General features: G+C 44.0%; 1 pseudogene; it reads right to left on the bottom strand.

Moving 5' to 3' along the window:
• Positions 1 to 12,854: 12,854 nt before the first annotated feature.
• Positions 12,855 to 13,003, bottom strand: LOC137304561 (U1 spliceosomal RNA; annotated as a pseudogene).
• Positions 13,004 to 15,079: the final 2,076 nt, after the last annotated feature.

Consider the following 15,079-nt stretch of genomic DNA (forward strand, 5'->3'; position numbering starts at 1 on the left):
CTCATGGTCAAGCAGTCTTCCAACTGTCCAGGTTCAAGGATGACAAATTGCCACAGGAGGGGCAGCTGATGTCCAAATAACCATACCCTCCAGGAGAGAAAGGGAAAAATGCCGTCATTGTTCATGTACAAATTTAGACAGTAAGTGCTATCAGGCTATTTAACCACAGTGGGCATCACTGCCAAGCCTGATCCTGTGGTGACCTGATGCTCATTTTCTAGCAGGGGTTAGTGAACAGAAGTGGGAGCTTGGGCTGATTTCTTCCTCCCTAATCCGGGAGTGTTAAGGTTAAGGATACAGCAAAGGCTATGGGCCCCGACAACATCCCAGCTGTAGTGCTGAAGACTTGTGCTCCAGAACTAGCTGCGCCTCTAGCCAAGCTGTTCCAGTACAGCTACAACACTGGCATCTACCCGACAATGTGGAAAATTGCCCAGGTATGTCCTGTCCACAAAAAGCAGGACAAATCCAATCCAGCCAATTACTGTCCCATCAGTCTACTCTCAATCATCAGCAAAGTGATGGAAGGTGTCGTCGACAGTGCTATCAAGCGGCACTTACTCACCAATAACCTGCTCACCGATGCTCAGTTTGGGTTCCGCCAGGACCACTCGGCTCCAGACCTCATTACAGCCTTGGTCCAAACATGGACAAAAGAGCTGAATTCCAGAGGTGAGGTGAGAGTGACTGCCCTTGACATCAGGGCAGCATTTGACCGAGTGTGGCACCAAGGAGCCCTAGTAAAATTGAAGTCAATGGGAATCAGGGGGAAAACTCTCCGGTGGCTGGAGTCATACCTAGCACAAAGGAGGATGGTAGTGGTTGTTGGAGGCCAATCATCTCAGCCCCAGGACATTGCTGCAGGAGTTCCTCAGGGCAATGTCCTAGGCCCAACCATCTTCAGCTGCTTCATCAATGACCTTCCCTCCATCATAAGGTCAGAAATGGGGATGTTCGCTGATGACTGCACAGTGTTCAGTTCCATTCGCAACCCCTCAAATAATGAAGCAGTCCGAGCCCGCATGCAGCAAGATCTGGACAACATCCAGGCTTGGGCTCATAAGTGGCAAGTAACATTCGCGCCAGATAAGTGCCAGGCAATGACCATCTCCAACAAGAGAGAGTCTAACCACCTCCCCTTGACATTCAACGGCATTACCATCGCCGAAAACCCCCACCATCAACATCCTGGGGGTCACCATTGACCAGAAACTTAACTGGACCAGCCATATAAATACTGTGGCTACGAGAGCAGGTCAGAGGCTGGGTATTCTGCGGCGAGTGACTCACCTCCTGACTCCCCAAAGCCTTTCCACCATCTACAAGGCACAAGTCAGGAGTGTGATGGAATACTCTCCACTTGCTTGGATGAGTGCAGCTCCAACAACACTCAAGAAGCTCGACACCATCCAAGATAAAGCAGCCCGCTTGATTGGCACCCCATCCACCACCCTAAACATTCACTCCCTTCACCACCGGAGCACTGTGGCTGCAGTGTGTACCATCCACAGGATGCACTGCAGCAACTCGCCAAGGCTTCTTCGACAGCACCTCCCAAACCCGCGACCTCTACCACCTAGAAGGACAAGAGCAGCAGGTACATGGGAACAACACCACCTGCATGTTCCCCTCCAAGTCACACACCATCCCGACTTGGAAATATATCGCCGTTCTTTCATCGTCGCTGGGTCAAAATCCTGGAACTCCCTTCCTAACAGCACTGTGGGAGAACCGTCACCACACGGACTGCGGCGGTTCAAGAAGGCGGCTCACCACCACCTTCTCAAGGGCAATTAGGGATGGGCAATAAATGCTGGCTTTGCCAGCGACGCCCACATCCCATGAACGAATAAAAAAAAAAATTATAGGAACCTACTACTGTCAAAATTAAGATCAGCCAATTCCAGTGTGTGGACATAGGGGTGTGGACAGCGTCAAGCTCATCTGCGACGCCCTCCATTGTTGAATAGTGTGCCGACACTGGCTCTCTAGACGCATGTATGAAAAACAAACATTTGTGTGAGGTTCTGGAGAGATGCCAGCAAACCGTACCTCAGCCAGGGCCTTCAAAAAAATAAACAAACAGCTTTGCACAACTGGGGTTTATGTAAATTTAGGGGTAGAAATTAGTCTGGGCCCAATGCCTGCTCCTGCTCAAGGATAACTAATTTTGTAACGGGGTCCTTAAACAGGCGTTAGGCCTCTCGTTAACATACTGAAGGGGCCTAATGCCTGTTTTAGGCTTTCACCCTGTATGTCTAACAAAAGCCCCCACTAATTTAGCAGTGGGACCGATGCCTGTGCAGATTGAGCGCAGACCGTCCCAATGCTAAATTGGCCTGCACTGCATCCGTTTTAAGCCTGAAAAAACAGGCGCGACGTACAGCAATTTCTGCCCCTTAAACAGCTTCAGCTCAAACAGAAAAACAACAACTTATGGAATATGGTATTGAGATAGAGGGTCAGCCATGATCACATTGAATGGCAGAGCAGGCTCGAAGGGCCGGATGGCCCACTCCTGCTCCTATTGTCTATGTTTCTATGTAACTTTTGCTAGTGCAGCACCTTTACTGTAGCCAACCAGATACCGAGCAGGAGTTTGGGAGGCCAATTAGGGACAGCGACCAAAGACGTGGTTAATGAGATAGGCTTTGGGGAGGCTTCTGAAAGTGGGGAGAGCAGGGCTTTGGGAAGGGCGTATTGTGGTGTGATGGCTGGAGGACCTACCGCTGATGGTAGAGTCCGTGCTATGAGACAATGCCTGTGAGATACAATGCTCCTAAATCAGTGACTATACTTCATTGGCTGGGACCGCCTGAGGTCACGAAAGGCGTTATATAAATGCACGGTCTTTCTTTCTTTAAACAGTGTATCTCTTTTTCTACTGCACATTTTATGTCAAGCCATAGAAAAAAAAAATAGAGTGAGATGTTAAATCCTGAGTCAGGAGGAGAGGCAGTGACAAGGAGCCCATCCTTCACATGCTCCATTTCATAATGGCCCCTCTTGTGTCGTCTCAGCCTCTTGGCTCTCCTTCTGCGCTTTCTGTAACTAAGAAACAGAAGTGTTGCCAGGGAGATGAAACTTGACTCATAATCATCAGGGAACCAAAACTAATGGGATGATCGTGAATCATTCAATTTAAAACTTGGCATGTTGAAAACAGAGAGTAAGAGGAACAGGTAATGAGATGGGCCAGGACAGGGTAAGGTGGATTTTGTGAAGCAAGTTTTCTCTTGGGTTGAGTGCGGGGTGAACTTTACATCAACATGTCTCTCGCTGATGGACAGTTAATCCTGGGATATTTTTTCTTGATCAACGGGAATGGTTACAAGCATCTTGGGGACCGATGCTTTCTGTGTCCTCCCCTGGAATGTGACCCCTTGTAGTTCTGCTCGATGACTCACTATCAGGTGGTCCGATAAATCATTGCAATATATTAGCACAGAGTCTTGCTTTTTATCTAGGTTTCAAGAAATAGCCAAAAAACATTTAAATGTTTGGGTACGGTCCATATTAAATGGGTAATGCCCTCCAATTATCTCTCCTCTCTTGAAGATAGCAAATCCTATTTTGCAGACTGTTCCACAGGGATGAGTTATTCCCCAGCACTTTGTCCAAATCATTAATCTTGTTGTGCGAGCCGAGGCAGTGGCCATCAGTGGGCTATTCGACTATGGGAGAACACCACAGCGGAGCCTGATCCAATCCTCATCTGAACACCACAAATTCCAGAAAGAGATTACAGGGTCAGGTATCCTGGATGATTTTCCCTTCCTCGTGCTGAAATCAAGAGCGGAGCGCCTACAATCGCCACAGCTGGGATCAGCTCACTCAGCGTAGACCAGGGATGAGACCGGGAACCTTCTGGCCTGTGTGGCTCTGTCCCACACCGTACGTTCACTAACTGACACGTTGCAGTCAGAAAATGAGCTACAGGTGGTGGAAAGTCAACCCGACCCAAAGAACAAGGAAAAATCGCCATAGGTGACATCCCCATAGAGGTGTCTGTTGGAACGAACAAAAAATATTGAATTCCCAGCTTCTTGTCACATGCACACAATCTGGGCTGACACTCCTAATGCAGTGCTGAAGGAGTGCTGCACTGTCGGAGGTGCCGTCTTTCAGATGAGACGTTCAACCGAGGCCCTGTCTGCCCTCTCAGGTGGACATAAAAGATCCAGTGGCACTATTTTGAAGAAAAGCAAGGGAGTTCTCCCCGGTGTTCTGGCCAATATTTAGCCCTCAACCAAAATCACTAAAAAAAAATACTGACTATATAGTCATTTATCTCATTGCTGTATGTGGGATCTTGCTGTGCACAAATTAGCTGCTAGGTTTACTACATTACAACAGTGACTACGCTTCAAGAAAGTACTTCATTGGCTGTGAAGCACATTGGGACGTCCTGAGGTCATCAAAGGCGCTATATAAATGCAAGTTCTTTCTTTTTACCGGGTAACACAATGGAATATTCAATTCAACACAGCCAGGGAGGAGCACACAGGTATGTACGGGAGCTGCTGGCCAAGGATAAGGCCACAGATAGTCCCAGACAGGAGCACAAACACCAGTTTCTAATTGTCGAATATCGGCAGCACTTTCTAGAAGGTGGACATCATTGAATTCTCAGGATGCTCTTTTCACAGATACCGAAATCCACAGACTTTCTGAATTAGGGGGTGCCCCGTGAAACTGTCTCGCTTGGGGTTCATTTTCGGACTTTGCGTTACTGGAAACCCGCCGGTATGCAGCCCTTGGGATTTCCAACACACGGTGCCGGTGGGACAGGCAGGGGGACAAAGGGAGAGTGAAATAACAGCTCAAAACAGTTTGTTCTACGAACAGAATGTTACATAGAATTTACAGCACAGAAACAGGCCATTCGGCCCAACTGGTCTGTGCCGGTGTTTATGCTCCACATGAGCCTCCTCCCTTCCTACTTCATCTCACCCTATCAGCATATCCTTCTATTCCTTTCTCCCTCATGTGTTTATCGAGCTTCCCCTTAAATGCATCTACACTGTTCACCTCAACTACTCCTTGTGGTAGCGAGTTCCACATTCTAACCACTCTCTGGGTAAAGAAGTTTCTCCTGAATTCCCTCTTGGATTTATTGGTGACTATCTTATATTTATGACCTCTGGTTTTGGATTTCTCCCCCCACAAGTGGAAACGTCAACAAAAATTGTTGTGAGGCATTACCCTTTTAATAGGAACAAAACCCTTCTCTTTAAATGTTTCTTTTTTGGCTATTGCTCTTTTGCCAGAAATGTAACTTTAGGTCCTGTGATCGATGGCCTAAAGGCCAAACAATTCTTAGCTGTGCAGTTTGGCCAGAAGTCTCCCTGATCCTCTGTTCTGTGAGAGTCACTGTTTCTCCGAGCTGTTCTCACAATCTCGCTGAAAAGATCCAAAATTTCAATGGCTCACATTTCAACATTATCTTTTTTTTTTAAACCCCCGCCCACCCCCCCAGTTTATTTCCCTTCCCTGCCCACCATTTTATTCTTCATGTGCGAGCCTGGACTAGCTATTCTTCCCTGGGTGGCATCACACCCAAGCCCGATTTGACCTCAGCTGACCTCCGCGTGGAGTCACTGAATGAGTCGCTGGCCCACCAGGTTCTTAAAATGGAGGTGCAGATTTATTAACTTCTTTCTGCGAACTCGGTGCTCATTAAGGCAAGGGAAGTTAGTAATGTGAATTAGAACAATTTCTATTTCAGGGACCCAGTGTCGGCATCAGTCACTCCCAAGGAAAGTAGAACATGGTGATCCGCAGAGTGAAACTCCGCTACAATGTGCCTCAGTACCAATCCTAACAGCACCTGTTACTGCATCAGTGTGACATTTCTTCACGGCTGCATCACCACTATTCCCGGTCAGAATGGAGATGATTGGGTAATGCCCCCCTCAATCACGCCTGGAGACTGCACTGCTGTAAGTGACTGGGATTGATTTTACGCACGTGATTTGTATTATGTAACTATCCTCCACTCACTGCGCGCGTTCGCGATGTGGTAAGAAATTTGGTCAAAGGCAACCTTGCAATGTCCTGGTCCCTGTCATGTGACACCATAAAATCGCACCATAATTGCCCTTATGGCAAGCTTGAGGGTTTTGAATAATATTGATGAAAGAAATTGGCTGCCCAGTTCTCACTTCTTTCTGCATTGCTGGCTCGTGGCTCTTTTGTTTTTTAAACACAGGCTCATAGGGACAGGCACCACCAACGGTGAAAAGGGTAAATTATGAGAAGGAAAGACTTGCGCCTTTCATGACCTCAGGATGTCCTAAAGCACTTTACAGCCAATGAAGTACTTTTTGAAGTGTAGTCACTGTTGTAATGTAGGAAATGCACAGCACGGCAAGTTCCCACAAACAGCAATGTGATAATGACCAGATAATCTGTTTTAGTGAAGTTGGTTGAGGGACATATATTGGCCAGGATTCCGGTGTTACGTTCCCTGCTCTTCTTCGAAATAATGCCATAGGATTGTTTACATCCACCTGAGAGGGCAGATGGGACCTCGTTTTATCATCTCATCTGAAAGATGGCATTCCCTCAGTACTGCACTGGAGTATCGGCCTAGATTATGGGGCTCATGTCTCTGGAGTGGGACTTGAACCCACAACCTTATGACATCAGAGGCATGAGAGCTACCCACCGAGCCACGGCTGGCACTGTGAGGATATAATTGAGGTGTTTAAGATGATTAAAGGAGTTGATACGTTAGATAGAGAGAAACTATTTCCTCTAGTGGGGGGAGTCCAGAACAGGGGGGGCATAACCTTAAAATTAGAGCCAGGCCGTTCAGGGGTGATGTCAGGAAGCTTCTTCACACAAAGGGAGTGGAAATCTGGAACTCTCTCCCCCAAAAAGCTGTTAAGGCTGGGGGTCAATTGAAAATGTCAAAACTGAGATTGATTGATTTTTGTTAGGTGAGGGTATTAAGGGTTACGGAATCAAGGCGGATAGATGGAGTTAAGATACAGATCAGCCATGATCTAATTGAATGGCGGAACAGGCTCGAGAGGCTGAATGGCCTCCTCCTGTTCCTATGTGCGAGAAAAAGGATGGAGTCAATCATGAAGTGAAGGGTGGGTGAGGTGTGCCCAGGGTTTTTAAAGCCTCTCAGTTGCTAGAGGAAGAGAAGACATTTTTGAGATCTTGGGAAAGAATGGCGTCGAGTAGGAGATGATGAGTTTTGATTTCAACACAATAGGGTTGCAGGGAGGAGCAAGAGCATTTAGGATGACATGTTTGAAGCTCAGGTGAAACAAGAGGAGCAATAACCATAGCATCCAGCCCAGTGACACCTAGCTATTACATATACATTGTTCCCCGAACTAACACGTGGTGATTAAAACATGTTATTCTAATTGAACCCTAATCTTCCAGTTGTCTTCCAATGGTTTGTCGGAACAGAAGGATGGAACAAAGCTGAATTAGAATGAGCTTAGCCCATGAATTGGGTTACCCATGTTAATTGTATCAATTAGTGTTAATTGAATCCAGGTGATGCATATCAATTGGGAACTCTCGTATCTATTTATAAGAGAGCTGATCTAGGGAGTGGTATGGGTGTAATGTCGGAGCTCTGTGAATAAAGGCTTGGAAGCAATGGAAGACTAAGCTCTGGTATTCAATCCTTCGCCACATGGTTTATAACAACCCATGAGCTTTGGGCATGCAGCAAGTTTCTGCCCAATACTATTTGAACACATGGAGAAAATGTTTAGTGATAACAATGACAATAACTTTACTGAGAAATATTACAGTGACTGGTCAGCTTAGAATCAGCTGCTCTTTTGTACTTTATATTTATAATAAACTTGCTGTCTGTTGAGTCATATGAAATGCAAAAACATATGACCGGTGATTTTCCCCAGCTCCTCTTTTATAACAAACTCTTTCATTAGTATCATTTCGTTATTATAAAACAGCTAGTCTCAACAAGACCTCAATTCAAAATAAGAAGCACTGCCTGAGTACAATCTCCAACCAACATACCAAATTGCAGCACTAAATGAAAAAATAGAACTTGTTGAGCTATTATGGTCAACACCAACCGCAGGGAAACCATAACCTCCTTCCAAATGATGCTTTTGTTTTATCATTGCTGTGGATATTAGGTGATTAAAACCAAGGCTATGCTTTCCAAGGTGGCACGAGTCCATGTGATCTCCTGGACTGGTTTCGATCGCCTGAGGGGGTCGGAGAGGAATTTTCCAGAGTATTTCTTTCCCTTATTGGACTTGGGGCTTTTCTCTGTTTTTTTGCCTCTCCCAGGAGATTACACATCTGTCGGGGCGGGGGCGAGGGGAGGAGGAAGGGAGGGTGGAAGAGTTTAGTCACGATGCTCCGGTCATCATGAGGCGTGGGGCAGGCTTGATGGACCAGCCGGTCTTTTCCTGCCCGTCAATTTTGTATGTTCCTAAAACATTCAAACAGCTGCAATTCGGTCACAGAACAACTGTACACAACATATGAGACATTGGTTAACCACTCTAGCTTGACGGGAGATAAGCAATATACAAATTTTAGATGATGCATAGGGGGTAGTGATTTTGTGTAACATTATATCCCATGACAAATCCTGCAAATTTCTATATTGGATTCATACAGGCAAGAAAGGGCTAAAAACAAATAAATGCCCAGGGATGGATGATATTTCTTCCCAAGTACTAAGAGAGTCAAAGGATGAGGCTTTGATGTTCATTATGAGTGAGACAAGGATAACTCAGGAGATCCCGGAATTGATTATCAGGAGTAAACTTAATGATTACCTGTATGACCGTAACGTCATAAACAGCAGCTAACAAGATTCAGAAGGGGAAGTTCCTTGACTATTATAAAGATGCAACATCCCAAATGAACCATGGAAAATCATATGACATGGTGTACCTAGACTTCTAAAAGTTCCACAAGAAAGGTTACTGTGGATATGATAGTGTATTTATGTTACTGGACTAGTAATCCAGAGGCCTGAACTAATAATCCAGAGAATGTGAATTCAAATCTCACCGTGGCAGTTTGAGAATTTCAATTCAGTTTAAAAAATTCAGGAAGCAAAAAAAAAGCTGGTATCAGTAAAAGTAAAAGCTATCGGATTGTCATTCAAACCCAACTGGTTCACTAATATCCTTTAGGGAAGGAAACTTGCTCTCTTTACCTGGTCTGGCCTGTGTGCGAATCCAATCCCATACCAATGTGGTTGATTCTTATTGACACCCACATCCTGAGAATAAATGAATAAAAATGTTTTAATTATTTTTTAAATGTTTGGGATGATTTAAGCAAGCTTACAATAGGAAAAAGTAGACTTGTTCCTTCTCAACCTTTTCCTGTCCAATTTCATTGGCTTTTTCTGATAATTTAGCAATTTCGAATTCTACAATTATCCTTCTTTACTCCCCTTTAAAGCATCAGTGTCATTTTGATTGAATATGGCCAGATCTCCTCACAATACTCCAATTGTGGCCTTACCATGGGGTAGAAATCATGGTCTTCCAGTTGGGAATGAAATGCTCAATTGCTAAGGCATCCTCATAACTTTTGGTCATTTTAAGATTGTGCTTCAAAGTGTACACAAGTAGCATTCATTTTAATTCAGGAATACCTTTACTTTTGCTTTTTCATATTAGTATAAAACATTTTCTCCTTCTGAACACTCTCCACAGACTCTTATGTCTGAGCCAAGTTCAGCTTGTTTACCGCGAAGACATCAAACACCCTGAGGCACTACTTCGATCATTTGAGTGAAAGAATATTGACCTGCGGGAACCTTTGGAATTTGCCTGTGTTTAAAAAGCAGCCTCAAAGTTCTACTTTGAAATCCACGACTTTTGATATTACCACCATGTGAGAAGCTCGGGATGATAACAGAATAATCATTCAGAGAAGCTGGCACCATAAATAAAATTGCTGGCAGAGATCATTCAGAACCCTGGAAACAGCATTGACAACTTTAAAAGTACAACAACGTGTTTATTTACTATTTTTTAAATGTAGAATTGAGCCTTCTCATCACCCCATGCCCCAAAATATATACATATTACGTAAATCTGTTTGTAACCTCAAACAAAACTCCTTAAAATATACTGTAACGTCTTTTTAAAAAATATATACTTTATGATGAGAAACAAAGGACCAAGATGCCACCAAGCTTGAAAAGAGTTGAGAGAATATGGTATTAATCAAGAAGTTGTGCCAAGTTTAGGTTTTGAAGATTGAAGACCGAGGGAGGTGATAAGTTCCACAGTTTTGATGTCCTGGGAGAGAATGAGTTAGATTAAAGTAGGAATCAGTGCAATGAGACTTGATTTCAACACAGGGAAGAGAAAGAGTTTGTAGGATGCTTTAATTTGGAGCACAGGTTATTTATTATCTGATCAGTTAACATTATGATCAGTCTGGTGATATTGGATTCCAAAATTTCCACTTCAGGGCCACCAGCTTTTAACGGCATTGGATGAGACAATGTCCCAACAGGACAATCACTGAGACAAGTATTACAGGAGGAAGCAGTTAGTCTAGACATACATATAAACCAAAATGATTGGTAACTTACACAATAGTATTTGAATTAAGAGTGATATATCAATAACAACAACTTGCATTTATATATCGCCTTTAACATAGTAAAACGTCCCGAGGCGCTTCACAGGAGCGATTATCAAACAAAATCTGACACCGAGCCACGTAAGGAGATATTAGGACAGGTGATCAAAAGCTTGGTCAAAGAGGTGGGTTTTAAGGAGCGTCTTAAAGGAGGAGAGAGAGAGAGGCGGAGAGGTTTAGGGAGGGAATTCCAGAGCTTAGGGCCTAGGCAGCTAAAGGCACGGCCGTCAATTGTGCAACGATGAAAATTGGGGATGCGCAAGAGTCCAGAATTGCAGGAGCCCGAGAGATCTCGGAGGGTTGTAGGGCTGGAAGAGGTTACAGAGATAGGGAGAGGGGGCGAGGCCATCGAGGGATTTGAAAACAAGGATGAGAATTTTAAAATCGAAGCGTTGCTGGACCTAAAAATATTGCATATCCTGTCTGAAATATTCCAGTCATAGAAAGCTCCTAAACTGGAATTGACCGAATACCAATATACTGGGAAATGTTAGCTTTCCAAATCAAAAGTAATCCAGATGTATAGTTTCAGGATCCAAGTTAATCTGAACCAGTTCAATATAAACTCATGCTCAAGGGGACACATCATTTTGTCTCTCAGAAACTGAAAATTTCCTGCTCCCCAACTGGCTCATTAGGTTTACACAGTTAAGCAGCTGAACCATATTAACCAGGGGGTTGCCCGGTGAGGTGACCTCAGTGCGGATAAAGTAGGGGTGCTACAATTGGCCTCAATGTCCCCAAGTTAGGGAGCAGAACCTTGGACAGGGAGGGTTCCTGGTCTTGACTGCTGTCCAATGACTACTGCTAGATTTGCTCATATGTGGATGTAAGGTGAGATGGATTCCATGTCGCTCCTCCCCCAATGGTCACAAAGCCAGCTGGCACACGCCATCAAGGCCCACACATAATTAAAAGAAAATAAATTGCATTTATGTAGCACCTTTCACGACCTCAAGAAGTTCCAAAGCACTTTACAGCCAATGAAGCACTTTTGAAGTGTAGCCACTGTTGTACTGCAGGAAATGTGGCAGCCAATTTGGCCCAGCAAGATCCCACAAACAGCATGTGATAATGACCAAATAATCTGTTTCAGTGATGTTGTTCGAGGGATAAATAATGGGTCACTTGGGCAAGGTAGATGACTGCTGCCTCTGGTACCTGGGCAGGAGTCAACAGCTTCAGAAATGGTAGAATAATGATGAGATGGAAAAGAAATTGGAAAACACATACCCTTGTAGGGAGCTTTGATGTAGATTTTTCACTATACTGGTCGGGGGGTCCTCCTGCTCATCCGGTGTTTATGTTGTTTTCCTGGGGTATAGGGGGTTCTTCTGTCCAGGTTACGGCAGATGTGCAAATTTACCCCTGCTGTTTCTAATGTGCGTGTTGTGGAACGTTTCAATCTCTGGGATGTTTCTGCTTATGATTTACACAGGCAGGACCCAGCAAAATATCTTTTTTTTGCATATGGTTTAGTGCTCAGCAAAGTGAAAGCTGCCAGTGCTATGAGTGAAATACGTTTCCTGTTTAGGCACACAGTGTCAGCATCGAGCAAGAACTTACTGGTCAACAGTTCGCCTTCCCTACACTTGCCTTGATTGCACATCAACAGCAAGTACTGTAGTCTCCAGGACAAAACAGGAAGCTTCTAGGTTGCTTCTTGGCACAAATTATCTGGGCAGCCAGAGTTCATTTTGATATACATCTGTCCTCTTTTTGCATCTTGTGGTTTTTTTTAATATATTTCAAAAATATACTTTATTCATAAAAATTGTAAAGGTAAACAGAACAATGCAACTATCACAATACAACTACAGGTCATACATGATAAATACAGTTCATGACACTCCAGGGTGCCTCATTGCACTTGCAATCAGTACAGATTACAGTTACATTCCAGCAATTACAGTCATTACGAGGAGTTTTTTTGGTTTCCAGTCCCTCCGCGTACGATGGCGAAAGCGTCCTAAACTGTGGCCTTTCCCCATCGAGCTTTCGTGGCGGCTGCGTCTCAGCACCCAGTCCTGGAAATACTTTAATATCTAAGGGTTGCTAGGTATTTTGCCGAAAAACTAACGGGACGTGAACAACGAACACCACTATTAATCGACCAGCAAGTCCTTGGCGCTGATCGCTCAGATAGGCAGTGATTAGAGCTTGGAAGTTACTCCATTGAAAACTCACCGCGCTGAGAGCGCATGTTATTTCTGTTTTTAGTCATAAACCAGGGGAGAGCGCGAACACAGTCCCCCACTACCACAAGTTTTGCAGTCGAGCATCCCGCATTTGGGGACATCGCAGGCGTCAGCACACCCGGAGTGCAATGGGCTAGCCTCGTCCTGGGAGAACCTCCTTTTTTTTCTCCAAAAAATATACTTTATTCATAAAATTTGTAGCAAAACATACAATACAGTTGTCATATCACGGCAGAAACAACTCACTCGACATCAGCTTATTTTTGAAGCCCCCCCCAACCCGGTTTGATCCGTCGGTTTGGTCCATCTAATTGCTTCACTGCAAGAAATATCGCGTGTGCAATCCACAAGTCAGACTGATAGTCATCCGGAGCTCAAATTTCATGGGAAAGGCAGTGCACCATTTAAGAAATGCAACAGTCAAAAAGAATCATCAATTGCTCGAACATCCTTGTTTATTCCATCAATTCATTTTGAATATATTTGTTTAAGCAGTGAATGCTGATGACATAATTGGGCCAACTTGCGGGGGCGGGGGGGCGGTGTGGAGGTGGGGGTGGAGGGTGGCAGAGTTACTAGCCTCAACAGGATAAGTTAGTGTGGAGGGGGAGCGAATATAACAGCCATGATGAACATGACACCTGAGGTCGTCATGTTCAAGTGACACAATAACCTATTGGTGATATGATGACATTTGGCAACCCAAGTTGCATTCTTCCATTGTATACTTACAGCACAACAGACTGAAACCTTCATAAGGGCAGCAATACTTCTTTAACATACTCATTTGAACTGACAACATCAGTGAAGCGTCCTGGGTTTATAACCATGCCTACTAATGTTAATTCAGCTCTATCACACAAACAGGCTCTATGACTACTCCCAATTTCCTTATTGATGTAATACGAAGATACAAAATAGGACAGGAAAAGATCATCTGGTCCATCAAGTCCATTCAATGAAGAAATGGTGCACCATCAACCCACCTCGCCCCCATGTCGCTCAATTGCCTGGGAAAGGCAAGAAAGAGCGAAAATACCTTGGGCCAATCTAGGAAAAAAACTTTCAGAAATTCCTGTACAATCCCCAAAGGCTATCCAGTAAGCTCCAGGAGACCTCAATAATTCATATCAATCATTCCCAGCTACCCCTCACCTGCCTTATATAACTTGCGATATCCACCAATTACAGGAATTCATTTAACCCCCTCTGGCCTTGCTATTCAAAATCACTAAAATCAATAGAACATAAGGAAATTAATCACAATTCTTTTAAGATGTTTATTTTGAGGTTCAATGATGATGACACTGGCTCTCTAGGTTAGTCTACATTTAGTTATCCTAAACCAGTTGAGAGATTACTACTGGCTCTCTGTTATTGCAACGATGAAAGAACCTTTTCATTTCTACTTATTGACATGCTGTGAAAGCTTGCAGTTGTCTCAAATAGGCCCCTCTGCCAAACAGCATTGCAAATCTCACAGCAGCCTCTTTAGATATACTCTGTCATTTTGAACCGGTTCCATGCCGTTTCCTGCGCTACACTGCAAACAACCATCTGACAGTCCTCATCTCTCCTAGGATCTCAGCTACGCAACAATAATTGGAGTATTGATGATTTTTCTCCAGAACTGCCCTGGTACACTCAGCAGCATATAGTGCCTGTAAATGCATCAGTGCCATCTCTACATCCATCAATATTCGGGAGTCAGAAGTTAAGAGGAGAATAATTCTCTCTCGAGTGGAATAGGTCTCTTTGAAACTTTACGAGAATACTTGCAGGTAATGTGTCTTTTTTTAATGGCTTATTTATGTCTTTTGAGATCAAATACCAATGCTAATCAAAAGGAGACAAACATTTTATCAGTGAAATAGTCAAAGTGATATTCACAATACTGGAATGCACTGCCTGAAAGGGAGGTGGAAGCAGATTCATTAGTAACTTTCAAAAGGGAATTGGATAAATACTTGAAAAGGAAAAAATTGCAGGTTGTGGCAAAAAGAGTAGGGGAGTGGGACTAATTGGATAGCTCTTTTGAAGAGCCGGCACAGGCACGATGGGCCGAACGGCCTCCTTCTGTGCTGTATCATTCTATGATTCTATGATATAGCCCCTCATCACATCTCAAAACATTTTACCCAATGAATTATTTTTGAAGAGTAATTGTGCAGGTAAGTGCTTTCCCCCTGTGATGGACAGCCTGTTAAAATCAAATTCTCAGAAATTGTACGTTTCAATCCTATTTATTGCCCTGA

The sequence above is a fragment of the Heptranchias perlo genome, chromosome 37, assembly GCF_035084215.1.
Source record: "Heptranchias perlo isolate sHepPer1 chromosome 37, sHepPer1.hap1, whole genome shotgun sequence".
NCBI classification, from domain to species: domain Eukaryota; kingdom Metazoa; phylum Chordata; class Chondrichthyes; order Hexanchiformes; family Hexanchidae; genus Heptranchias; species Heptranchias perlo.